General features: G+C 45.8%; 1 long non-coding RNA gene across 2 annotated transcripts in view; it reads left to right on the forward strand.

The window, feature by feature from the left end:
* Positions 1–18,427, forward strand: part of LOC309520746 — a 153,869-nt gene extending 135,442 nt beyond the window's left edge. Inside the window, exons 1-3 of one of the 2 annotated variants that reach the window (XR_014214369.1) lie at positions 13,142–13,266; positions 16,057–16,175; positions 18,209–18,427. This is a non-coding gene — a long non-coding RNA (uncharacterized lncRNA). Of the gene's footprint in view, positions 1–13,141; positions 13,267–16,056; positions 16,176–18,208 lie in introns of those variants that run through there. The other variant, XR_014214368.1, reaches the window with a different exon arrangement.
* The last annotated feature ends 641 nt before the right edge of the window (positions 18,428–19,068 follow it).

Raw genomic sequence — 19,068 nt, forward strand, 5'->3', positions numbered from 1 at the left:
CCACCCAGCACAGTGCTGAGCGTGGGAGAGAACCACACCAGACCAGACCAGGCAGCAGCAAGAAGAAGCTGGCAGCGGCGGCAGGTTAGGGGTTAGGGGGCGCATGCCTTGCCCCAGGTTAGGGGGCGCAAATTACTTGCCCTGCCCCCGGTGCTGACACCCCACGCTACGCCGCTACATTTGCCTAGCTAGCCAGATCAGCCGAATCAACCCTGGCAATCAATGGGACAATGGATGTTGCAGGCAGATTGCCCTCACATCCAAATATATAAAATCATAACTACCTAAAACTTATTGCAGTGGTGTTTGCTGCTGCTGAAATAACTAACTATGCCATGATGTTCCCTACATTTCTGATTTGTATTATTACATGTGAGGACCCTTTTTATTCTATATATGGGGGCTGTTCTTTTTAGATGTAGTGCTGTAGCCAGCTAAGTTCTACTCAGTGTAGACCTATTGGAAATAATGTATCTAAGATAGAAATGCCCCCCCACCCATGCCTAGGAGTGAAACCTAGGAATGAGTAAAAGAAATGTAAAATGAACAGAACCAAAAATATAATTATGATGCAGATAGATAGTGTTTATTGTAGTGGAAAGAGGAGATCATGAAAGCATTTCTTAGGTGAGCGGCTTCAAATAGGTCAACAATCCTTTCAGCCACAAAAGAGTTTAATGACAAAGTGACAGATGAATTTATAATTGACACAAGGCAAAGGTACACAGGGGGAGGAATAGATTCTCAGGGAACTGGAAGCATCAGAACTCTTGCAGGCCTGAAGGATATTCAGAGTGCCATCAATGACTGATAGAAAGGAAACAGAAAGGATGTGCTAAAGAGAGATAGAAGGAAAGCTCAAAGAAGCATTGATCAGGGATGTGTAGTCGAGAGTGTCAGAGATGCTGAGCAACCGTTTGATCCAATCCATTCTGGTTTGTCTGGATGGTGGAGGCTCAGCATTCCTGACACCATACAATCATAGAATTGTAGAGTTGGATGGGACCACAAGGGCCATCAAGTCCAACCCTCTGCAATGCAGGAATCTCAACTACAGCATCCTCGACAAATGGCCATTAGACGTTGATCCATGGTGTGCATTTCAGGTACCATTCCCCACCCCCCGTTCCTGTGGGGGATCACAATCCCATTCGAAAGAGAGACAAGCTCATCTTCGTCTCAGTATAGGAACTGTCGCTGGATGAGAAGGGAGATTGTAAGCAAAAGAATTTGGGTGCATCTGTGAAGGCAGATGCATTGCTGATGAAGGAGCATGCATGCTAGCCTGAGTTATCTGGGCAGGGGTGAGACTAGGAAGAGCTGTGTTTGTTCCCTGTTTCATAACATCAATCTCCATCTCCACCCAAATTGTCATCGGCCTAAGTGTTCCGTCGGCAGCCTCTGTTAATACTTCAATAGGCATGCTGCATTTCATAATGGGAGTCATTACAGCTGTAGTCATCGTAGAACAACTGCTGTGAATCTGGAAAAAATAACATGAAAGTGTTTAAGATGGTGTACACTAATGTCTACTCGGATTCTGTTTAATTACAAATTTTGCATCAATAAATACTATGAGCAATCTTTTCTGAAAGTGGTGTCCAGTTACATCACAGTAAATAGTAAAATATAACAAGCAGATAGATTTTTAGCAAGGCGATATACAGGCACAAAAAAACCCAAAAAACCCCCTCATCCTCCCAGCTTTTCCTCCCTTTTTCTGGGGAGAAGGAGGTCTTCGTTCCTCACACACCTGTATAGCAACAGCATGAGGCGAGTCAAAACTACAAATTTGAGGAGGGGGGTATACAAGTTCAAAGAGTGACCTTAGGTGGTCCGTGGTTACTTTGTTAAAGGCTTAGTCAGATAAAAAAATTCTCCTGTACAGTCATACCTCGGAAGTCGAACAGAATCCATTCCGGAAGTCCGTTCGACTTCAGAAACATTCAGAAACCAAAGCGCGGCTTCTGATGGGATGCAGGAAGCTCCTGCAGCCGATCGGCAGCCACAGAAGCCGCATTGGATGTTCGGCTTCCAAAAATAGTTCACAAACTGGGACAGTCACTTCCGGGTTTGCGGCGTTCGGGAACCAAAACGTTTGAGAACTATGCTGTTCGAAAACCAAGGTACGATTGTATTACCCTCAGTATGTGAATCCTCATTCCTCGTAATGCACTTTGTGTCCCTGGATTAGACAATCCACTCAGGCTAAAACAAATCCATTACACTATTCCAGCTTTGTAAGTATTTTCATGTTTCCACTGCGATTCACACCAAATCTATGAGGCAAATGTGAAAGCTTGCAACTTTCTAATTACCCTGTTCCTCAAAAATAAAATAAAAAAATGTCTAGTAGCACCTTAGAGACCATCTAAGTTTGTTCTGGGTATAAGCTTTTGTGTGCATGCACACTTCTTCAAATACTCTGAAACAAAGGTCACCAGACCTTAACAGTGTCTTCAAAAAATTTTACACATCAAATGGGAATACAGGCAAACTAATATCAGTGTACTGGAAGAAGCAAAGAACACCAGTGTTGAAGCAATGATTCTTCAACATCAAATTCATTGGACTGGTCATGTTGTGTGGATGCCTGATGACCGTCTTCCAAAGCAACTACTCTATTCCGAACATAAAAATGGAAAGTGTAATGCTGGTGGTCAACAAAAGAAGTTTAAAGACTGTCTAAAGGCAAATTTTAAAAAATGTAGTATAAACACTGACAACTGGCCTGTGAGTGCTCCAGTTGGAGAACAGCCTTTGCCAAACGTGTCATGGGCTCTGAAGACACTCATACTCAGGACTCAAGGGAGAAACGTGCTATGAGGAAGGCACCCTTGGCAAATCCACACCGTGATCAAATCCTGCCCAGAAACCAATGTCCCCACTGTGGACGGACGTGTGGATCCAGAATTGGCCTCCACAGTCACTTAGGGACTCATTGTTAAAACCATGTTTATGGAAGACAATCTTACTCGGCTATGAGTGATTACCAAAGAAGAATGAAGATATATAGGGGAGACATTTCTCATGAAGGTAGTAGGAGTTGGGTGATTGATTCAATGGGTATGGTAAACCTATTGACGGCTGTTAATGACGGCAAATAGTCCCTCAGGAAATAGCAAGGGATAGTATGAAGATGACCAAAAATAGCTTTAGCTGTTCCTTAAGTTTTCAATACACAATCCCTAGTGAATCTCCTCCAGAGTCACAGAATGCCTCTGTGCCCTTTTCCTATTAAAGCTTTGATTTAAAGACAACTTACCAAGAGCTGGAAAGGCTGAGCAACCGAAGTCAAGGGAAGCTGGAAGACTCTGGTATGGAATACAGAAATGTCTGGAGCATTTATACCGTTTGCTTTTGGCTTCCATGCCTTGAGTCAGCATTGCTCTTTCCTAATGGGCACTTGGCAGAAATGCCTAGAAATCTCACAAACATTTTTCTTTCAATGATTAACCCTGCGGGGGAAGAGTGTAATCTCATGCAAGAGTTTATATTTCATTATAGATTATTATAGTCCCTGGTTGGATGCCTTTGTTGGAAGCACATATCCTTAATTACTAATGGCACCTTGTCTCAACCCTTATGTTATTTGATTACACAAAAGGACGCAAAGATGGGTCACACCCAGTGTTTATTTTCTGGGGCGACATAGGGGAACACACACCCCTATACAATTTGTGTTTAAGGTCTACGTTTGGCCTCATTGAGGGTCAGTATTTAAATATGATTAGGAAAACCAGAGTAGCCCTTGACATTGTTTTAGGGGAAAAAGCATTGGTGACATCCATTGTTTTCAGATTTTAAAATGCCCAGTTTTTAAATCAAAATCTCAATGTTTCTGGGGTTTCATTTCCAAAAACAAGAAGTATTTCCAGACTATTTTGAATTGGGTGATGGTCTGTGCCTATAGATCTGTACACAGAATCTGTCGACCATCCCGGTCATCTTCTTGTCTTTGCCTAACAGCAAAAGGTCAAATTTTTGCTTTTGCGGGAGGTCAGCGAGCCTCACCAGTAGGGGATCCATGATCTTACTACGTGCCTCTTCATAAGAGGGACATCTAAAGAACCAGTGTTCTGGGCTTCCTATCTCTCCCAATGGACAGGTGCAAAGTCTCTGAGCATAGGGGACTTTTCTAAAAGCTCCACCCAGGACTGGCGAGGGAAGAGCCGAGCGTCTGGCGTGTGTAAAGGCCCTTCTTGCATCCCAAGAAACGAGAAAGAAGAGATATGCTGCCGTTGCGGCTAACTCTCTCTCTTTCGATTTCTCCAGTTCTATAGTCGGGGCACCTTGCACAGTCCTGCTGTCTCTTGGTGTCTAATATACTTTGCCTGACCATAGCTTTTGCCTGGCCCAAGCCCAGACTTAGAAGGGCTTGAGGGGCAAAACCATATTTCCAGAGGGTGTTCAGGACTGCAGTTTGCCAGCCCGACTGGAATTGGTCACAGAAGATCAATGGGGCTATCCCTTGGGGGAGCAGGTTCAATGTCAGCCATTTGCAGATTGATGTTAGGTAGATGCTAGCCTCCACTCTCATCATCCCCGTTTCCAATCTTACCCATGCGTTTGAGACACATCTGGGGACTTGGAGGAGAGCACTAAGAAGTCTAGATTGAACTCTCTCAAGTGGGGAGAAAGCAGAGGAAGGTGGGCCCAAAAAGGAACCATGGAGGAGTTGTGCCAAAGTTTTGGTCTTGTATAATTTTAGAGCTGCAGAGAGCCACCCACAATGTAAAACGTACATGTAACATGGTTCGGAATGCAAGGGAGTTTCTTGGAACAGATTCCATTGCAGTTATGCAGGCTTCAGATTGCAGGCACGCTAATGAATGGATTTCATTCAAAACAGGATGGACGCAACACTCATATTCTTTTTTGCACTGTCACCCAATATGCTGAATAAAGAGACACATTCAGAAACGCAGTAATAAACTCAAATCCACCATATTCTCTAATCTTGGGAACTGTTACTCACAGTTACTCACGTGCGTGCGCATACACGTGTGTGTGTGTGTGTGTGTTTGTATGTATATATATGTATGTATGTGTATAGATAGATAGATAGAAAGATAGATAGATAGATAGATGATAGATAGATATAGATATAGATGATATAGATATAGATATAGATAGATATAGATATAGATATAGATATATAGACACCAGTAATTTATGTAAATGGAAAATAAGAAGACAAAACATTAACAAATATCAGAGTGACAGACATCAGTATTAGTACAATAAAATAAAATAGATGGAAATAGCCTTCCTAATTGAATCAGGCGTTTGTCATGAGTCAGTGACTCATTCTGGGAAATACTTTAGTAGTAGCATACTTTTCAGCAACTAGTGAAATATTCAAAATGGTAGAGCCTCTCAGACTTCAATGGGCAAAAGGGCTAGAAGATTTACACAGACACTGCACCTTGATGGGTGGAAATTCTGTACATACATTTGACTTCTGCTTTAATGGATGAGATTGAAGTTGGATCCAGATACAGTGAAGGTCCTCACAATCTAGAAGTTTATTTTGAGACCCACTTAAGATAGGGGAAATGAAACTATGGTTCTCCAGATGTTGTTGAACTCCAAAACCCCTCAGCTCCAACCAAGATGGCCAATGGTCAGGGATGATGAGAATCATAGACAAAGAACATCTGAAAGACCACAGAGATCCCACCCGCATTTCATACTATCCAACTTCCCCAATTTCCCAGGTATTATGAAAGCCATCCCAGCTTCTCATTTGATCCTGGAATGTCCCTATTTTTCCCACCGCTGCTGCCACCACCAAGCTCAGGGAGGAGGAGGATCTGGCCTGTGTCCTGAGTGCTGGCGGAAACTGTGGCTGCAAGGGAGCACCCCATGGCCTCTTTCTTTGGGCTGCTCATAGCAGCTGCTGGAGAGGAAGAAAGGAGCTACACCATATTCCAGGGCTCAGCAAACCTTTTCAGCAGGGGGCCGGTCCACTGTCCCTCAGACCTTGTGGGGGGCCAGACTATATATTTTTTGGGGGAAATGAACGAATTCCTATGCCCCACAAATAACCCAGAGATGCATTTTAAATAAAAGGACACATTCTACTCATGTAAAAACATGCTCATTCCCAGACCGTACGTGGGCTAGATTTAGAAGGCGATTGGACCAGATCCAAGCCCCAGGCCTTAGTTTGCCTATCCATACCATATACTATAAAGTTCTCAGAAAGACAATTCATTATTAATTCTCACAGGGGGTCACTCAACAGTCAGCAATAAGTGGATTCATTAACATCAATTTTCTCTGGCCTCCACATTCATATAAGATAATAATAGTGGTCTATTCCTTCCCTGAATTCCCTGTTTTCAGGATTTCTGGAGACTTCTGGTTGACTACTGGGCTAGATGCACCTTTGCTTTGATCCAGCAGAGAATGATCAGAAGCACAGCAGACCAGTGTGATTTGTACTTTGAAATTTGTACACTTTAATTCTTAGCCTTTTATGGACTTGGTAGCATAAATTTGTACCTTTCTATGCTTTCTGAACATTGGATGAAGCAGCTTGAGTGTGCTTTATCATAATAGGTTGCTATGTGCTAAGCACTAAGTTCTACTCAGAGTAAAACCATTGAAATTAAAGGACCCACGCTAGTCAACTTCATTAATGCCAGTGGAACTGCTCTGAGTAGGAGTAGTACTAGATGCACACCATGACCCAAATACCAAATCAAATTGGGTTTAATCATAAGGATCTGGGCATCAATTAAGTCAGGTTGAAATAGTTCAAGATGGATGCATACCAGGTAGGACAGACTGGGTTCATCTGGGGTTGTTAAGAGGATAAGAATCAGACAGAACGTAGAAGCAGGAATTGGGCAGGATAACCCACAAAAGGCTGAGCCCTACCAAACTGCTGGCTGTGTCTTCCCAAGAGAAGGGGTGTCAGATGGATGCCTTTAGGTGTGGGGTACTCGTTTGGAGCATGAAGCCCTTTTCAGCCCAATGCTACCTGACACTGCCTCTTGCCTGCTGCCCCACTGGTGAAGCAGTGTCCCACAGAAGAAGAAGAAGAAGAAGAAGAAGAAGAAGAAGAAGAAGAAGAAGAAGAAGAATAGTAGTAGTAGTAGTAGTAGTAGTAGTAGTTTGGATTTGATATCCCACTTTATCACTACCCGAAGGAGTCTCAAAGCAGCTAACATCCTCCTTTCCCTTCCTCCCCCACCACAAACACTCTGTGAGGTGAGTGGGGCTGAGAGACTTCAGAGAAGTGTGACTAGCCCAAGGTCACCCAGCAGCTGCATGTGGAGGAGCGGAGACACGAACCCGGTTCCCCAGATTACGAGTCTACCGCTCTTAACCACTACACCACACTGGCTCTCAATGTCTCCACTCAACAGCTGTTGAAAGGAGGCAATCATACTTGCCAGGTGCTTCTTCCCAAGCATGCCTTCTTTGGAGAGAAAAAAAACACACTTGTGAAAGACCACCCTGCAGAAATTAACCCCCATGGGGATTGGGGGAGAGAGACACCATGTCTCTTTTCTGTCAGGAGCTAGCCGGCTGCCGGCTTGCTAACACAGCACACAAGACGTATTTAGCTTGAAGATGTATTGCAAAACAAGTTGTTTGCCACAACCGCTCCCGCCGAGCAGCCATGCATCAAATCAAGTTGACTCTTCTGAAGAGTACTTCCGGGACCTGCAGAATAGCCTGAAATTCTAACCCTTACGTTTCATGGTTTGTTTTCTGTCTAAGACCGTCCCCATTCATCTAGTCTTGGGACTAATAGGCTCAGCAAACTCCCCTTCCGGTGAAGAACTACTCCCCCTCCTATGGGCCGAGAGTGACTGAGATTCTTTAGAGAGCTGGCTACCATCCAGCCCGCACTTTCCGAGCTGATAAGCTGCATTCCTACTAACTCCCGAGAGAGGAGGGTTTGTCTCTCCACTAGTTTCAGCTGTTTGAGAAATCTGCATGTGTCTCTGTTCTCCCTCTGTTTGACTGCTTTCTATCTCAAGTTGTACTTCTTGGCTTTGGGTTGGCGTGTTCATGACACTTTTCCCTTTCTGCTTCCAGCCATATGTTTAGTTGGGTGTTTGTTTTTTAACCCGCCTCATTAAACATTACCCCCTGCCCCAACCAATTCTGGATAGGGATCCAGGATGCTGTGTGTTGTCCCTAGTTTGGCCCAGAGTGTGTTGGGCTTATTGGGGGCTGAGTCCAAAGCAGAGAGGGAATGTTGGGTACAGAACAATTCATTAGGAACATCCATATTAGATTTTTGATCTTGGTTGAATGCCATATAAGAAGTGGGGAAGCATGAAGCTGGGATAGCTCAGTTGGTAGAGCATGAGGCCCTTAATCTCAAGGTTGTGGGTTCAAGCCCCACGTTGGGCAAAAGATTCCTGCATTTGCAGGTGCTGTAGTACATCCAGTCTAGATCACCCTTGTGATCCCTTCCAATTCTACAATTCTATGAATGAATAGTTATTTGATCCACATCATCCCCAAAACCACATCTGTTTTGAGCAACCACCACTCCTCCTCAAACCTGAGTCTGATTCCCACAGATAAGATAATGAAATGGAGACAATAGAACCACTATTGTGATGCCGAGAATTAGAAATATTTCTAAGGTGAGCAGCTTCAAGAAGGCCAAGAAGGCTGAGTGGTAAAATAGAATCATAGAATCATAGAGTTGGAAGAGACCACAAGGGCCATCGAGTCCAACCCCCTGCCAAGCAGGAAACACCATCAGAGCACTCCTGACATATGGTTGTCAAGCCTCTGCTTAAAGACCTCCAAAGTAGGAGACTCCACCACACTCCACCACAATAGCTCATTGAGGAATCATTTATTTCTGTTCGTTCACAGCTTCACGTTCTTGAGTCAGTCCAAAAGATCTAATTGTCATTTGCAGTCTCACTTCAATCCCTGTATACTTGTGGAATACAAAGGATGAACAGGTTAAATCAGCTATGATAAACTGCGCAAAGGACTTAGGACATAACATACAAATGGCAGATTGGAAGAGGCTATGGAGAACAGATTTGAAATTCATAGCATGTTGTACACTCAAAGAAAATTATATGAAAATGATGTACTGGTGGTATCTGACTCCTACTAAGTTATCCAAAATGTATAGAACAAGCTCCAATATTTGTTGGAAGTGCATAGAAAACGAGGGTACCTTTTGTCATATGTGGTGGTCATGCAATATAAAGTCTTTTGGGGAATTTATATACAATGAATTGAAGAAAAATGTTTAAAATAATATTTGTCAAAAAGCTAGAAGCATTTCTATTAGGAATTACAGGTTCCAATATCCCAAAAGACCAGAAAAGACTGTTTATGTGTGTGACAATGGCTGCAAGGATGCTACTAGCCCAAAGATGGAAAGAACCAACAGTTCTGACCAAGGAAGAATGGGAAGCCAAACTGCTGGACTGCACTGAAATGGCAAAACTGTCTGAGAGACTCAGGAATCCAGAAGATAACGACTTTAAAAAAGGATGGGGGAAATGTATAATTTACTTAGGAGACCATTGTAAACAAATAGAAACATTAGCCAGACTCTAAAAATAACTTGTAAAGAAATGAAAAATATGGATAATTCAGAGAGATGGAAACTGTGGAGAACGTAGTGATATGTAGCTTTAGAAAGGCAATGGGGGGAAGTCACAAGAGCCAGAGAATCTCACATATGGATATGGTAAAAGTTTTTTCCCCTTGTTTTATTATTTTGAATCTGTTATTGTAAAAACCATTAAAAATATTTTTTTAAAAAAATCCCTGTATACTTGTGATCATTTCTGTGACCTTTGGCTCTGTGGGAGTCCCATCAACCACCATCACAAGAGGACTCCTTTCATTTGCTGCTGTGTCATTTGGGAAGACTCCCTGTCCTGTTAATTGCGGCGTGGCATGATTTCTGCCTCCCCTTGATTAATACTTTGGAGGTGTAATAAAATAACACTAATAAGGTGGTGCTGGCTACGGTTGTAGTGGAGCGGCAATTGCCAAATGGAACAGTTGCCTTTTGCCTTTGCTGTACTGTTTGTACTTTCGACGTGCCGCCTGCCTCTCAGAGTATTGCAAAGATAATCTTTCACATATTTCGCTCCAGGGCACACGCGATACTTCCTCATTATTATTCATTACAGTTATGAGAGCCAGGCAAAGAATTGTGAATGTTTCCTTTGATCCTTTTGGCACCTACCCAAGTAGTCAATTCATTAAGCATTAAAGGATGGGTATTACTGAAACCTCGATACAGCAGTCTTGTTGACGGTAATTAAAAAGGAACTCCATTTGGTTGAAGGCAGCGATGCTTCGGAACATCAATTTCTGGAAACTGCAGGAGGGGAGAGGCTTGTTGTGCTTGCGGATTTTGTGCAGGCATCTGGTTGTGAGAACAGGATACTGGACTAAGGTTACCAGATTTCTTTCAATGAATCCGGGGACACTTTAAATAAATAAATACTACACGTTCGGGACGTTGATGCTGCAGCGATGGCGGTGGCAGAGAGGCGGCCGCTGCCTTGACCTCAACCGCCACGTTTCCCCTTCCTCCGAGGCTTCTATCTCCTTTCTCCATGAGCCTGGGCAGCCCGAGTTGTTGGTTCTTTGGTGGTGGTGGGCAAGCAGTACTCGGTAGGTCAGGCATGGAAGGCGGAGAAGGAGGGCTGAGAGTGGTGGTGACGGTGAGGCTCGGGCAGCGCAATGCCGCCCTTCCCATCGGAGCAGACCCAATCCTACTTGTGTGCAAGCAGGAGGCGGCGGGGATCTCTCAGCTGTTAAAGGGAGGCTTCATGCTGTCTATCAGAGCTTGCCTGCAAACAGGAGGGGGCAGGGTCTCTTAATTAGGCAACGGGAAGCCTCCCTTCCCATCTGAGGGATCCCCTTAGTTGCTGGGGTCAGGGAATGTGGAGGAAGCCCGGAAGCTGCATCTTTGAGCCCCTGCATCACCATCATACGGGGACTTCCGAGCAGTTCCTGAAGCCAGCCAGAGCCAACTGTCCTGAGGACATTAGATGAAATCCGGGGACATTCCGGGCATGGAATTTGTCCGGGGACTTATTCACAAATCCAGGGACTGTCCCCGGGAAATGGGGACGTCTGGTAACCCTAGACTAAATGGGCCAGCACAACCCAAGGCTTCAAGAAATCACTTTATCCTAATCTTCTAAAATATATCCTTTCCACAGACTTAATTGAACCACTGGGGGCTCTGTGTCCCATCTTTGTTGCATTGACTTACATCAAAAATTTAAACCGGATAGCATAAAAATAATCTGATTTAGATTTTTCCTGGCTACCTTTCTAGTTGTCTCTGTGTGAGATATCCCAGAATCTACGAAACCAATAATCAGTCAATGGAGTTAAGCAAATTTCCATTGACTGGCTATTGACATTCTTCTTGCCGCTAATAATAAAAAGACCAGTGACTTATTCTGGGATTTGTATTGCTTTCTATTGAAAGCAAGGTCAAGGCTGGATCTGGTGTTAATGGTTGATTCGTGTTTTGAAAGATAATGGTAAAAACCTTTATTCAAAAATTATATAAAACCTCACATTCCCATTATATGTGCATATACGTTCCTATATAAGTTCCCACCCCATGTCCTACCAGCAAAGTGGAGAAATATTTGTATTGATTTTGGAAAGGCATACTGGAAGCAAATACCACCTAAGTATGATTTTTAAAGTGGATTTTGAGAAGATACAGTTTTTAAAGAATCATTTACCAAAATCTGATCCCATTTATCCTACTTACATTCTTCAATTTGATATTTAAGGTCACCCTCCCAGGCTATCCTAAGACTTGGTGGAGAGCCAATTGCCTGGCTTATTAGTAATTTGTAAATACTGGATACCAAGCCTTTAGAAATCAGAGATATAGGAACAATTAAGGATTCAAGAGTAGTTAGAGAATGCCAACAATCCCCCTTATGGGCTAAATATTTAGTAAATGCAGTTATTTGAAGTGTCTCGCAAGAGTAGTGCATGCTCTGGTTATCTTCCACTTGGACTACTGCAATGCGCTCTACATGGGGCTAGCTTTGAAGGTGACCCGGAAACTGCAATTAATCCAGAGTGCGGCAGCTAGACTGGTAAGTGGGAGCAGCCGCCGAGAACACATAACACCGGTCCTAAAAGACCTACATTGGCTCCCAGTATGTTTCCAATAACAATTCAAAGTGTAGGTGCTGACCCTTAAAGCCCTAAATGGCCTCTGTCCAATATACCTGAAGGAGCATCTCCACCCTCATTGTTAAGTCCGGACACTTAGGTCCAGCTCTGGCGGTTCCCTCCCTGTGAGAAGCAAAATTACAGGGAACCAGGCAGAGGACCTTCTCGGTGGTGGTGCCCACCCTGTGGAACGCCCTCCCATCAGATGTCAAGGAAATAAACAGCTATCAGACTTTTAGAAGACATCTGAAGGCACCCACGATTTCCGGTGTCTGTGTCTGCACAGACAAGATTTCTGGCATTTACACAGATGCCATTTCTGGCGCCGCAGAAGCAAGTACCCACGCCGCGCCGCACCACACCACACCGCACAGCTTTAGCGTAGCACGCAGGGACTCGCCAAGTGGCCGTTTCAGTTTGGGGGCAGCTCGACGGCTGCCTAAACGACCCCTGTGGGCTGCTTGTGGCCCATAGGCCTTAGGTTGCTGACCCCTGCGAACACTACCACAAATGAATTAGCAGGAACTGAGAGAACTTCCAAAATGCTGCGTCCATCTCAAGCCTAGCATAACTGCACATGACTAAAACATCCTTCCGCCTCCAAGAGCTATTGGCAGCGGTGTCGATGCCGTTCAGGAGGCCTCGAGAAAGTACAAACAGTACAGTAAAGTGCAGCAGGTAGCTGCCCATTTTGGCAACCGCCAGACATTTCTCTATGTAAGGATTGTAGCCATCATTGGCTCATTATTTTTAAATTAAGCCTCCAAAGCACTCATCTGGGGGTGGGGTGTATGTGAAAATTATTTCACACAGCAATTAACAAGAACAAAGTCTTTCCAAATGAGGTGACATAACATCAGATGAAAGGCATCACTTTGGCATGTGTTTGAGGGAACTCCCACAGGACTAATGGTCAAAAAACAGGGTTGTAAATATCCAGGGACTGCATATAACAACTTTAGGGCTGCCTCAGGACTCTGACCTTGTGAATGGAACACTATAAAAGGATGTCATACACAGCTCTGTTCCAACAGCGTCTGTTGGTAGCCTTTGCCACCAGCTTCGCACAGTCGGCTTCTTCGGCTGCTGGTGGTATGAACCCTTTTTAACTGACTCTCTTGGGGGAAGAATGTCTCTCTTTGGAATGTGTTGTTGTGCTTTTGCTTTCAAATGTTAATAGTTGGGACTTGTGTTTAAGTTGGGATTGTTGGGCTGTTTGAGACTGTTAGCATCTTGAGTTTCTGTGGGTAATTAGCCGAAATAGACATTTTCACGAGGGACGCAGGTGGCACTGTGGCCTAAACCACAGAGCCTAGGGCAGGGTCTGCAACCCGCGGCTCCGGAGCCACATGTGGCTCTTTTACACCTTTGCCGGTGTGGATACTAGCGAGGGGAGGAGGCGCATTGTGCGCCCCGACACTCCCCACTGTGGCGGGCGCTGTACTGGCTGTGACGTCGCATGGGGGCGGTGCGTGCGTTAGTCACCTTCCCACTCGCCCGCCCGCTACATTGTAAGTGGCATGTACGCTGGTCACTGCATTGAAAGGGGGCATGTACGCTGGTCACTGTTTTGAAGGGGAGTGAAGAATACACACACACAAAAAGGTAACTTGTTAATTTAACGTTTATTTCTATGAGGAGGAGTAATTCTGAGGGGTCAAACAAATAATAAAAAAGTGAGAAAAAAGTTATTTTTATAATGACGAGTTTTGCGGCTCCCAGTTTTTTCCCCCCTTTGGAAATGGGTCCATGTGGCTCTTTTTGTCTTAAAGGTTGCAGACCCCTGGCCTAGGGCTTGCCGATCAGAAGGTTGGGGGTTCGAATCCCCATGACGGGGTGAGCTCTCATTGCTCGGTCCCTGCTCCTGCCAACCTTGCAGTTTGAAAGCATGTCAAAGTGCAAGTACAGTGGTACCTCGGGTTAAGTACTTAATTCGTTCTGGAGGTCCATTATTAACCTGAAACTGTTCTTAACCTGAGGTACACTTTAGCTAATGGGGTCTCCTGCTGCCGCTGCTGCACAATTTCTGTTCTCATCCTGAAGCAAAGTACCCAAGGTACTATTTCTGGGTTAGCGGAGTCTGTATCCTGAAGCGTCTGTAACCTGAAGCATCTGTAACCCAAGGTACCATTGTAGATAAATAGGTACCACTCTGGCAGGAAGGTAAACGGCGTTTACGTGTGCTGCTCTGCTTCGCCAGAAGCAGCTTAGTCATGCTGGCCACATGACCCGGAAGCTCCCTCGGCCAATAAAGCAAGATGAGCGCCGCTACTCCAGAGTCGTCCGTGACTGGACCTAATGGTCAGGGGTCCCTTTACCTTTTACCTTAGGCATTTTCACAGTCAAGAAGGAGATGTGTGATTCACAGATTTTGTCCAAAACCAAAGAAATTAGGTTTTAAAGTTGATTACAGAGGCCTATCCTTCCCCCCAAAAAATATTTCTTGTTCAAACAATAAGTAGCTCAGTGTTGAACCACAACACTCGCCGCCGCCACCAATGCCAGAACGATTGAGCTGCAGCGATCTGACAGGTGACACACATCACCACGAATGCCACTTTTTACTGTGATTGCGTGCCTTTATTTTATTGCAAGCAAAAGTAAAAATGGGTGGTGAGGAAGGTGCCTGTCACATGAGGCAAAAAAAAATTAAAAAATGGCCCCAGGAAACCTATCAGGTCAACCCATGTACCTTCATATTCTCACACTTTGTGTTGGCTTTCCTAGATCTATGTCTCAGATAGAAATTGGAATGCTTTAGGTGTATGGCCTTGGCTTTGTTGGTGCTGGGGACGTGGGTGGCGCTGTGGTCTAAACCACTGAGCCTCTTGGACTTGCTGATCAGAAGGTCAGTGGTTCGAATCCCTGTGACGGGGTGAGCTCCTGTTGCTCTGTCCCAGCTCCTGCCAACCTATCAGTTCGAAAGCACGCCAGTGCAAGTAGATAAACAGGTACCACTGCAGCGGGAAGGTAAACTGCGTTTCCGTGCATTCTGGCTTCCGTCATGGTGTCCCATTGCGCCAGAAGTGGTTTAGTCATGTTGGCCTGCTGGTCTCACTGCAAAGGTCTCTCACTCACCCCTTGCCTACCTGCATGGTTGCGCCCCCCCAAAATTGTGCACCTAGGGTCTCTGCCTCATTGTTTCCCCCTCTGTCCAGCTCATGAAAGGTAGTTCACACATCCTTTGTGAAATATACTCAGAGTCGAGAGTGGATTTCATGCTCTTTATTCAGCTCGTAGTGGTGAGGCGGAATGGAAGTTCCCCCAGAATGTCTGCCTTATATACATTATTTACACAATGGGCCCCACGTAATTGGCTAATTCTGGGATTCTCCTGTAGGCCAATCAGACTGCGGATTCCCTTCCACCTGGAGCTAGATTGGGTGGCCCCTGCTGACCAATCAGACTGCTGCATTCAGAATCCTAGTGTTCTAGGACCAATCAGACTGCTGCCTTTTGGAGCCTATTCAACTCAGTACATACTCAGTACCTTGTATTCTTGCCTTGTTGTACTACCTGTGGGTGAGGAACGGAGTCCCCATTCTCCCTGTGGGGGCGGGGGCGGGGAGCAGGTGGGAAAATGATGGATGGAGCCCCAATGAGATCCCCACTTCTGTTTCCCCCCTCCCCTTAAATGTTTGCAATGGCCTCTCTTCTCAGCGTTGCAGAAGGCAAGTGAAAATGGGGTATCTATACAAAAGTGAAAGTTCTGGCAGCTGTATGTTATAATTTAATCTATCCCATTTTAATGCTTTCAAAAGTATTTCCCTACAATGCCTTTAACTGCACAATTAAGATCATAATTTAAAGAGGGCCTTTATAGACACCAGCATTTGCCTGCTTAAATTTTAACATAATGTGTTCTACCCCACATTATTTCAGGTTCATGGCCTCCTTTTCAGCGGAGCTCAACGTCCCCATACACATAGCCTATTTCTCTCCACATGATGTGTATTCTATAAACTTTATCCTCGACTTGCTCAACCCTGGCATAACAATGCGTAAGTCCTCACAGTGCCCTCAGTCCCAACGGCAATGCTAGACAGTGAGGTGTTCAAATAAAGGTTCAGGTCCACCCTAATAAGAAAGGTTCAAAGTCAAACCATAAGGTCAGGTTCCCACCTCTACAGAAGAGCCAAGGTTGGGATCCTAGGATCAGTCCCAAAATCACAGGCCAGTGGAGGTCCCAAAGCAGACTTCTCTCAAACACACCTTCTCTCAAACCCAAGGAGTCCCATGATCTGGTCAACCAGTCAACTGGGCTGTGTTCTCACACCTACCTCTGAAAGTTTTCCCAATGCCTGAGAGCCCACCGTGTTCATGCAGATGGGGTGTGCTGGTCCCATGGGTTACCCGAAAGGCGAGGTCCAAGTCCGGTCTGTGGTCAAAGGTGCAACGTGGAGGCAGTCCGTAGCAGCTGAAGCTGGGTGCAGGGCAGGGAGTCGGGTGAAGTCAGGAACAGGCATGCAAGCAGGGAGCCGGGGCGGGTCTGGAGCTCAGGCAGGAAAGCAGGACAGGGCTCCGGCAGGAACTAGCAACCAACAATGTTGCTCCCGCAACCTGGGACTGGGGCTGGCCAGCTTTTATCTGCCCCGAGGCATAGGGTGGCCCCAATCCTCAGGTGACTCGCCTCTCCTGGCCTGGAGGTGAGCACTCCTCCTGCGAGAACTTAGTTCCCTCTGCCTTTCTGCCCTGAGCCTCTGCAGCTCAGGAGAGGCTGGAGGGTTACCGGACCCAGAGGCAACCTCCTCTTCCCCTGACGGGGCTGAGAGTGGAGCACCTGCAGGCAATGGGTCCTCCATCACCTCCGGAGCCAGAGCAGACTCAGCTGGTGCCTGCACCTGAGGATCCAGCACAGGTAAGGACCCTTTGGGCTCATGCCCCAGTCCCGGCTCAGCTGGTTCTGGAGGCGGGGACTCCTGTGCAGGCTGGGATTCCTCAGGTTCAACATCCAGGTCTGAATCCCAGGCCATCACCTGGGGCCACCTTTGGTTCTGATGATGTGTCGACTTTCCCTGGTTCCCGTGAACTTGTGGCTGCCCTTTCAGCATCTTCTGAAGTCCCTTGAGTGCCTCCCGCCCCCAACCTCCCCTTCCCCATCTTCAACTTGTCCCAGTGTATACCAATCATAGCTACATCCCTCACCGGGATCCCCTTCCCCTTCCCTGGTGCCCTGCCAGTTCATGACTCCCAGTATGTTTCTGAGCACAACTCAAAGTGTTGGTGCTGACCTTTAAAGCCCTAAACGGCCTCAGTCCTTTATACCTGAAGGAGCGTCTCCACCCCCATCATCCAGCCCGGACACTGAGGTCCAGCTCCGAGGGCCTTCTGGTGGTTCCCTCACTGCAAGAAGCCAAGTTACAGGGAACCAGGAAGAGGGCCTTCTCGGTAGTGGCGCCAGCCCTGTGGAACGCCCTCCCAGCAAATGTCAAGGCAATAAACAACTATTTTGCTTTTAAAAGACAACTGAAGGCGGCCCTGTTTAGGGAAGTTTTTAATGTCTGACTCTGTGTTGTTTTTAATATTCGGTTGGAAGCCGTGCAGAGTGGCTGGGGAAACTAAGCCAGATGGGCAGCGTATTATTATTATTATTATTATTATTATTATTATTATTATTATTATTATTATGACATGTGGCAGTACAGTACTCCACAACAGCACCCCCAACCAGGTATCTGGAGGGCGCATGGTTTCACCCTTCTTGGTCCATTGCCTGAAATGTTGTGCTGACAGCTTTCTTACTGAGAGAAGGATGAGCTTGTCCCCTTTTTTGAATGGGAACATGATCCCCAGAGGAAGGGGCGTGTGGTATGTGAAGTGCATATATTGGAGTAACGGCTGATGAGTGTATGGGCCCAGGTGTCAGAAATGCAGAGACTAGACTCCCCTTCCAGACAAGTCCAATTTGATTGGATCAAGGATCTCTCAACATCTCTGCCACTCCGCCTTCAACTCACTGCCCAATGTTCCTTTCTGTTTTGATGCTCTCTCTCTCTCTCTCAGATTTGTACCTTTTTGCTTCCTTTCTATCCAGGTGACCCTGAATAATAGAAGCTTGCCACCCATTGATGGATCTCTGGACATTCTTCAGGCCTGAAACAGTTATGATGCTGCCCGTTTCCCAAGAAGCTCTGTTTTCCCCTGTGTACCTTTAACCAGTCATTAATCTTTTGCTCATTTACACCGCGGTGTATTCTTTCCCTTTCCGAAGTTGCTTAATGTATGGGTTCTTTCATGCCACTGTCCCCCACCCCACCCCACCCCACCCCACCCAATAAATCTAACTTATCAGCTTCACAATTAAAGTGATATGGTTCTACAGAGTTTTCATTTCATATTCTCGCTTGCAGCTTTCAGGCTGAGTCACAACAACAGCAACAACAACAACAACAACAACAACAGCAAAGTTTGTTCTGGGTATAAGCTTTTGTGTGCATGCACACTTCTTCAGATACACAGAAACACAAGTCACCAGACCCTGATATATAGTGGGAGAAAAACCCCACCCCACCCTCCCACTATATATAAGGGTCTGGTGCACACGAAAGCTTATACCCAGAAAGCGTATCCTCCTTAAAAGAGGGCATGTGTTGTGGTGAGACCTGGAGACTGACCGCCTTGTTGTGGGTGGGTATATTGGACAGCCACAACACCCAACTGGTAGGTCCCTCATTGCTGGGTTTAGTCTGGCCAATGGTGTGCTGTCTCAATGGATCGAGGGACCTATATATACCTATGCACGTGACCCAGAGCTTCCTCTTTCGGCTCGTGCATCGGAACACCCACCCACCTCTTCCTACATTTAGGGCATTTTGCGATTGACCTTGCTATGCCGTCCTGCGTCGTCTGTTGTTGGGACAGGGGCACGGCAGGAATTTCCCCCACTTGGCTGAT

Source organism: Podarcis vaucheri (genome assembly GCF_965113315.1).
Source record: "Podarcis vaucheri genome assembly, chromosome: 16".
NCBI classification, from domain to species: Eukaryota; Metazoa; Chordata; class Lepidosauria; order Squamata; family Lacertidae; genus Podarcis; species Podarcis vaucheri.